Source organism: Cynara cardunculus, assembly GCF_001531365.2.
Source record: "Cynara cardunculus var. scolymus isolate 2C chromosome LG 10, CcrdV1, whole genome shotgun sequence".
NCBI classification, from domain to species: Eukaryota; Viridiplantae; Streptophyta; class Magnoliopsida; order Asterales; family Asteraceae; genus Cynara; species Cynara cardunculus.
Genome location: NC_037537.1, coordinates 10,903,057 through 10,911,762, shown reverse-complemented (window position 1 = coordinate 10,911,762; position 8,706 = coordinate 10,903,057).

Below are 8,706 nucleotides of genomic sequence, written 5' to 3'. Positions count from 1 at the left end.
GTTTAGAATAAATTTGATGTTAAGCCTGAAATGGAAAGATAGGATCATCTTCATGGATGTCGGTTTCAAAATCAAAATAGATGTCCTCTGAATCATCAATATTATCAATGTCTTCACCATAGTCTTGAACTCCACCCAGTTCTCTTGAAAAGACTTCCTTAAATCCAACATTAGCAAACATATCCAACAACATCCTTGTTTTTACTGTGGAGACCACCGGCTTTTCAACCATTGGCTCGATCACATGATCTGTTGCTACAACTGTCACCTTCTCAGTTGATTCTTGGCCAGTTGTCCGTTCACTTGTACCAGCTAGAACCGGACTTTCTTCTATAACGTTTTCAGGCTCTGGCTCCCCAGCAACACCTTCAACACCCATTGACGACTCGACCAACCTTTGTCTCTTCCTCTCCCCCTCATGTGATCAAGATCACCCTGATCATCATGTCTTCTCTTTAAAATGGTGGCCTGAGCTCGGCAAGTGTTCTCTAAAGTTGATGCCCGTTCGGTTAAGGCATCAATGGAATTTTGCATAACAGAGAGTGCTTCAGTGTTGGAAGCAATTATAGAACTAATCTTTGAGAAATTAGTGGCTACAACGCTCTGAAAAGCTAGAAACTCTAAGGCGTTTATTGTTGGATTCTTCTCAACTTGTTGTCTCAAGAGCCCAACAAGATCTGCGTCCGCCGCATCAGGATTTTGACTTGAAATTAACTTGGCATAAAGTAATGATTTCAGCTCATCCACCATTTGTTCTTGCTCCCTCGGAGGTTCAGGGGCAGGCGGTGGTGATGGCACAGATGGTTGTTCTTCTGATACTGGCTCTTTGCCCTTCATCAACCTTTTCAAACTGAGAATTTGTTCAGTCGTAGTATCCTGGACAGCCTTTAGGGCGCCATCCAAATATTCCCTTGACACAAAGTTAGGTAAAATAACACATGGATCACATAGATTACCAGTTGTGACAACTGTTGTGCCTACGTTCAGTGTTGGCATAATGTTAGCACTGGTAGGACTTCCGACCTGTCCTTATGGAAGTCTAAAGACTCTACTCTGGTCGTTCCAGCTAGTTCCCAAAGAACTGCATGTTGAGCAACGGATGCTCTGGACTCAAGTGTACCTAAGTGTATCGGCTCTAGACTCAAGGTGCACTAAATCAAAGTCGTAGGCTGGGGCAGAGGCTTACTTGTTTCAATATCTACATTCTCCAAATGAGAAGCAGATAGATGATGTGCTAAAWCCCCGTGTGAAGATGAAACTATTGCTTGTTGAGAAGCAATAGAGTGGCTAGGGGGTGATCATTTGCATAGCTATGCTAGCTATGTCTATTTCAATACCAACATTCAACAAATGAATATCGATAGCAGATGTGGGTGCCCAGCTAAGTGTATCAGCTAGGATAGGAGCATTTTCCTCATTTTGAGTTCCATACTCACCCTCTCCATCTTTTTCTCTTTCCCCTTCACACACTCTCGTAGAATTTTCAACTTGAACTCCCTCATCTCCTTCATCTAGTATTGCATTCAAGAGTTGATATATCTCTCCAAAATCATTTACAAAGTCGTCTGTAAAATCAACTTCAAAGGATAGACTATGAAGACTCGGACAATGTTGCTGATCTTGGTTGGCATCAAAGATGTCATCGAGATTATCTATGATTGCTCCGACTTGAATGTTTTCAGTAGCCGCAGGATGAGTTGCAACATCATCATCATTATTGTCATCATCATCATTATCATCAGCCTAAGTTGCCTCATCTGATACTGTATCTTCCAAGCTTGAAGATGCTGTTGAAGTACTATCAGTTGTAGTGTGATGCAGATCAGAGTCTCCCCTCACCAAACTACCTCTCAAAATTACATTTTCTTTCTGCTCAGTACCCTGTTCACGTACCCCTTGTACCTGAACTATCTCATCTATGTGTAGACTCTCTTCCTCATCTAAGACATGGGTGGATCCCGGGGTAAGTTCAACCGGTTCTGGCTGAACTATAGGATCTATAACTCGCCTATATTCTATCACATAATGAGCACTCTGATCCGCGTAGGCAAATAACTCAGCTGGAATTTCCATGATACACTCGATATCTTCAACTTTGGTATGAGCTCTTATTCTTTGCATTACAAATGACGGCCCAATTTCACTACCTTCTCTGGTTGGAATTTCTGCATTTGCGTTCATCATTGCTTTAATGATTAGTTGAAGAAATCGTTGAAAAGGAACAAATTTCCTAGCTTTTGAAGAAAATCGTTTAGCGTTGACCAACTCCACCATTTCATTCCAGATTATAAGCGCATAATCATAACGACGATTGAAGACGATCCCGTGAAAAAAATTTAGAAATGGACTGTTGCAAGTGTCGACCCTGACAGTTTTTGATGTTAAACACCGGTTGAGTATTGAAAATAGCAGGTGTCATATTGAAGGTAGAAATCATCTCTTGAATTGTGATGAATTAGTTAACTCTTGCGAGTATCCTAACCGTCTGATGTCTCTACGAAGCTCTTTGTCGGTTATTAATTCTTCAAATCCGGAGGCCGTTGTACTTGGCAATCTGAGTATTCTTCGAAGCCTTTTTAAAGTGAGACGGCTCATGTAGTCGTCTACATTCCCTTCAAAGAAATACAGGTCTCCTTCTTTTGACAAAGTGAGAGTGTGCCAAAACTGTTGTAAGTAGACCATTGGGACTTCCGCAGTAGCTGTTAGGGCATAGGCTATGGGGTGTCCTCTGAGAATTTCGGGAATTATTCGGTTCGAAATTGAAATGATGGTTGTTTGATTTAATATCTAGGTAAAGATATTGTGAAAGGATTGATTCATCCGGAGTTCGGATATTTGCTGACTGAGTTGGATTGTTTAGGTTGTCTGATCTGACCGAGGGAATATGAGTTTCCTCGTCAGATCTTTGTGGTTCATTAGCCATTTTCCTGTAATAAATAAAAAATGTTAGATCCGCAAATGATTTAAACTTCCACAATTTATCAAAACCAGATATAAAACCTAACACTAGATTTGCCAAAAAAATAATTAAAAAAAAATTCCTTCAAAAGACTAAATTTTTTTTGACATTTTTGCTCAAAAAAAATTCAAACAAAAACTCAAAAAAATATAAAAAAAATTTATTAAAACACACACAAATTTTTTTTAACAAAAAAAAATAAAGTAACAAAAGAAAAAACAAAAACAAATTCTAAGTAAAAAAATCGTCCGGATTACATATCCGGATGATTAAACCGGTCAACATTCAAACCAAAAGTCAAACTCATAAACCTGACAAAGTCAACCGGAGTCAATCTCCGATCACCTTCTCCGGTGACAAATCCGGTCAAAAAAACCAAACTTAAACAAAAAACTTCCTAAACCGGTTAACACAACTTTCACAAACTAGAATTCAAGTAATACCTAAATCGGATACAAAACTACTAAATCCATTACTGAGTTCGATTAAAACCTAAAATCATTACATTCTTCAAACTAGTTATTTGATTTTGAACTTTTATATTTAGGGTTCTTAACACAGACTTCAAGTTCAAGTTCAAGTATTATGACATTTAGGAGTTCGATTAAGTCCAAAACATATAATTCCAACACAAACGATTTAGGAATTCAAACCTTTAAGATCAAAACAGTCCCAAGAGTTATCAATTTGAGATTAAGAAGGAAAGAAGAAGATGATGAAGAAAAGTTCGCAGATGTTATCCGGAGACGATGATGAATAGGAACTTTGAGCAATGTGGAGTAAAACAGTAAAAAATGAAATGAAAATCGGACAACCATTTATATAGGAGGTGAAAAACCCTTCAACTTCTAATCTGAATGAAGAAATGTCTGGACTAATGATAAATCGAACAAGGAGTTGTCCGGTTTATACTCACACACAACACTAAGTCATACATCGGATAACGCATGAAAGTAAATCGAATAACTCTTCATCCGGAGAAGACAAAGTCTGGATGACTCTTTGAACGATTTAGACTAAACAGCATGACTCATTGAGCAATTTACCACACACACTTGTCCAAAATTATATATCTAATCTTATCCGGATAGAAGTTTATCGAATAGCAGCTTGTCCGGATATATTCTAAATCAGACATTACTTTGTTCGGATATGACACTTCCCGGGTAAAGCTTTAAGCGGATTAGGTCTATATCGAACAAAGTGTTGTCCGGATTAGACTAAATCAGACAAACACTTATTCTTTTAAACTCATAATCTTTCAAAAATTAGATATTTTAACAGTACCTGTAAGAAAAATTGAAACAATTAGTGTCATACAAATATGTTAACTCCCTCTCGAAAAATGAATCAGAAATATAATAACCACCCTCATATATAGATTCCACTATCAAAAGATTTAAATCACATTAAAAAATTAAAATACTGATTTGTATTAAGAAATACAGATATTTTGAGAAAATGTATTTGACTTAAACTCAGTTCAATAAATTGAACAGTTTTAAGAAAAATTCAAAATTTCAAATTTAACATTCCTAATTTAGATACAAGAAAGCTGAAGTGTTTTTCATCTAAAGCTTTCGTAATAAGTCAGCTAGTTGAAATTCTGTATTTACAAAATATAATTCAATAGTTCCCTTTTCAACTTGATTTTTAATAAAGTAATACCGGATATCTATATGTTTGGTTTTAGTGTGTTGAACAGGATTACAAGATATAGCAATTGCACTTTTCGAATCACAATAAATGAGAATTTTATTAAAATAAAAAACAGTAATCTCTGAGTTGTGTCTGCATCCAAAGTACTTGAGAACAACAGCTAGCAGTAGCTACGTATTCTGCTTACGCGGTGGAAATAGATACACAGTTTTGCTTCTTTGAAGCCCATCTTATGAGTTTGTCTCCCAAAAATTGTACATGACCCAAAGTACTCTTCTTGTCCAACATACACCCTGCGTAATTTGCATCTGAGTATGTTGTTAGTTCAAAACTAGTACCCTTTGGATACCAGAGTCCAAGATCGGTAGTCCCTTTCAGATAACGAAAAATGCGCTTAACGACACTTTAATGGAACTCCTTAGGATTAGCTTGATATCTGGCACAAAGATGTGTTGAAAACATAATATCCGATCTACAAGACATTAAATACATTAAAAAACCAATCATGCCTCTATATGTTTTCTGATCTACAGCTTTTTCAGATGGATCAGCATGTAGTTTTGAACAATGAGCCATAGGTGTTTTAATAGATGAAAAATTTTCCAAATTAAATTTATTCAGGATATCAAAAATATATTTTGTTTGACAGATAAAAATTCCGGAAGATAATTGTTTGACTTGAAGTCCTAAAAAAGAAATTCATCTTACCCATCATGCTCATTTTAAAACGAGAAACCATTAAGGCAGAAAAGTTTTTGCAGTATTTAGGGTTCGTAGATCCAAATATTATATCATCTACATTAGGGATGGGAATGGACCCCAACCCGTCGGGTAACCCGGTCCACCCGCCCCAGTCGGGGACGGGGATTCCCCAAAAAATCAGGTCCCGGGGACGGGGACGGGGATCCCCGCTTGGCTCAAGCCGGGGATAGGGTCGGGGATGGGTACAGCACTTCCCGCCCCGCCCCATTTTATATATATGTATCGTGGGCTTTGGGCTTTGGCCTGTTAATTGTATTAATAATATTCATTAGAGAATGCATCCATCTCCACTCCAGCCCAGCCCAACGTCTTCTCTAGTTCTCTTCATCGTCTCCTTCCAAGAAATCCCTATTGACGTATATGACTAGTCGACGACTCCCTCCTCACCCTCAGCTCAGTCCTCAATACAACGAGTCGACCATCCCCCTACCCTAATCGGCGACAACTCTCCTTCTCCCTACACGTCTCCGGCTCTACTCCTCCGGCTCTCCCTCTCCGGCTCTCCGGACTCCGGCTCTCCCTCTCTACTGTTTTTTCTCAGCAGAAGACAGAGGTAGAAATTGTCTTCTTCAGTCTTCTTCTTTACTATAAAATTGTTTTCAGTAGATAAAATTGCTATAAAATTATTTTCAATAAGATGGCCATATGGTTAGTCAAGGTCTAAGTCGATTGCTATAAAATTGTTTTCAATAGATGGCCATATGTTAATGCTCTACACAAGATTAGGCTGTTTATGCAAGGCTAAGTAAAATGTATAAAATCTCTAAAAAAATCCCCGTTTCCCCGTTGGGGATCCCCATTCCCCGTTGGGGACGGGGATGGGGATGTGATCATAACCCCGGCGGGGACGGGGATGGGTATTGGGGTCCCCGCCTCATCCCTGCCCCATTATCATCCCTAATCTACATAAATTTGTATAAAATAATATCTGACTTTTCCTTTTTAATGAATAGAGTTGTGTTAATGTTACCTTTCGAGAATCCTAATTTTACTAGGAATTCTGATAGAATATCGTATCAGGCTCTCGGTGTTTGTTTAAGACCATATAAAGCTTTGTCAAGGATATATACATGGCCAGACTTTGACTCATCAACAAAACCTTCCGGTTGAGCAACGTAGACTTCTTCTTTGAGAAGACCATAAAGAAATGTTGTCTTGACGTCCGTCTGATAAACCGTGAAATTTTTGTATGCAGCGTACGCCAAGAACATTCTTATAGCTTCAAACCGTGCTACCGGGGCAAAGGTTTCATCGTAGTCGACACCTTCTTGTTGATTGTATCCTTTAGCAACAAGTCGGGCCTTATTTCTGATAACAACTCCATCTTCATCTTTCTTATTCTTGAAAACCAACTTTGTACCGATAATCGTCTTATTTCGGGGACACGGAACCAATCTCCAGACCTTTAATGCTTCAAACTGATTCAGCTCCTCTTGCATCGCTATTATCCAGTCCGGATCTGCTAAGGCTTCAGACACCTTAGATGGTTCAATGTTACTTAAGAAAGTGGAATAGAGAAACTTATTTGCAGAAGCAGACCGAGTACGAATAGAAGCAGTTGGATCACCAATAATTTGAGTTATTGGATGATCTCTGGTCCACTTGGTGCTATGAGGTAGGGGAATATATGAACTTTGATCAGAATTTTGATCAGTATAGGTATTGGGGGAATTGTCCACAACAGATTCATGTAAAGGTTCATTATTTGGAACTAAGATAGGCTGAATATCTGACTGAGGTAAGGTATTTTCATCTTGAACAACCGAAACCTCTGGAAAATTAGCATTCGAGCCCTCTTCACATTAATCTGGACAATTAGAAGTTTCCATTTCGATCTCTTCATCCACATCTTCTGTTTCTTCTTCAGTTACAGTTAATGGAACATCAACAGATGAACCAGATAACTGTTGTTCAATTTGAATAGCCCTGGACAAATCATTTGAATTATCAGGTTTGTTATCAAAGTAATCATCATAATTTTTTTCAAATAATGAATCTAGATCAGAAAGTTTAGAATCTGAAGACTCATTAATATCTGCATTCCGCGAAGTATTAATTATCAGACCGGGTCCTGAACTGTTTTGTTCAGAAGCCACTTCAACCACTTCATCGAATGATACGTTAACGCTCTCATTGACAATTTTCGTCTTTTTGTTGTAGACCCTGTATGCAGTAGATGTTTTCGAGTATCATATGAATACAGCTTCATCAGCCTTTGCAGCAAACTTACCTCTATCCTATCTTTCATTAAGAATGAAATACCTGCAACCAAATACTCGGAAGAATTTGATATTAGGTATTCTTTTATTTATAATCTCATAAGGAGTTTTACCAAACCTTTTATGAATGAGGAATCGGTTATGGGTAAAACATGCAGTATCAACTGCTTCAGCCCAAAGGAATAAAGGAGGCTTTGAAAACATTAAAAGTGTACGCGCCGCTTCCCCTAGAGTTATGTTTTTGCGTTCAATGACACCATTTTGTTGTGGTGTCCGGGCTGCTGAGAAGGTATGTGAGATACCATGAGATTCTAAGAATGAGCAGAAAATCTTGTTCTTGAATTCAGTTCCGTTATTAGTTCTGATTTTCTGAACTGACAACTGTAGATTGACTTGAACATTCTTCAAGAAAGAAATAATAGTCTCAGCTGTTTCGTCTTTTGACCTCAGAAAGTGAACCCATGTATATCTGGAATAGTCGTCAACAATGACTTGCACAAACTTCTTCCTATTAATACTTTGTACTCTCATAGGACCACAGGGATCCATATGAAGTAAATGAAGAGGACGTTCGGTGTTGAACTCTATTTTAGGCTTGTGTGAAACTTTCTTCAGTTTACTCAATTCACATGCGTCGCAAACATGATCTTTATGAAATTTTAGCTCTGGAATTCCTTTTACCAAGTTGTCACAAACCAACTTGTTCAAATTCTTGAAGTTAAGATGTGAAAGACGTCGATGCCACAGCATGTTTTGCTGCAATGAAGCCTTGGATATCAAGCAGACTTCAGTATCCACTTGTGTATTTGATAGGTCAATTGTGTAGAGGTTTGATCTTCTGACTCCAGCTAGTAGCTCCTTACCATCAATAGTACGGATACTATACTGGTTAGTTTTAAAACAAACTTCTAAATTTTTATCGCAAAATTGACTTATACTAATGTTATTACCCAGATCTGACAGTAGAACGATTTACACTAGAAGATTATAAGAGAAAGTAAACAAGAACATTAAACAGATAAATAGCGGCTGCTTTTCAGTTATTGAAAAAAGAGATTACAAACTCTCAAGAAACCCTAATCGACTCTCATATGATTTTGAATCTAT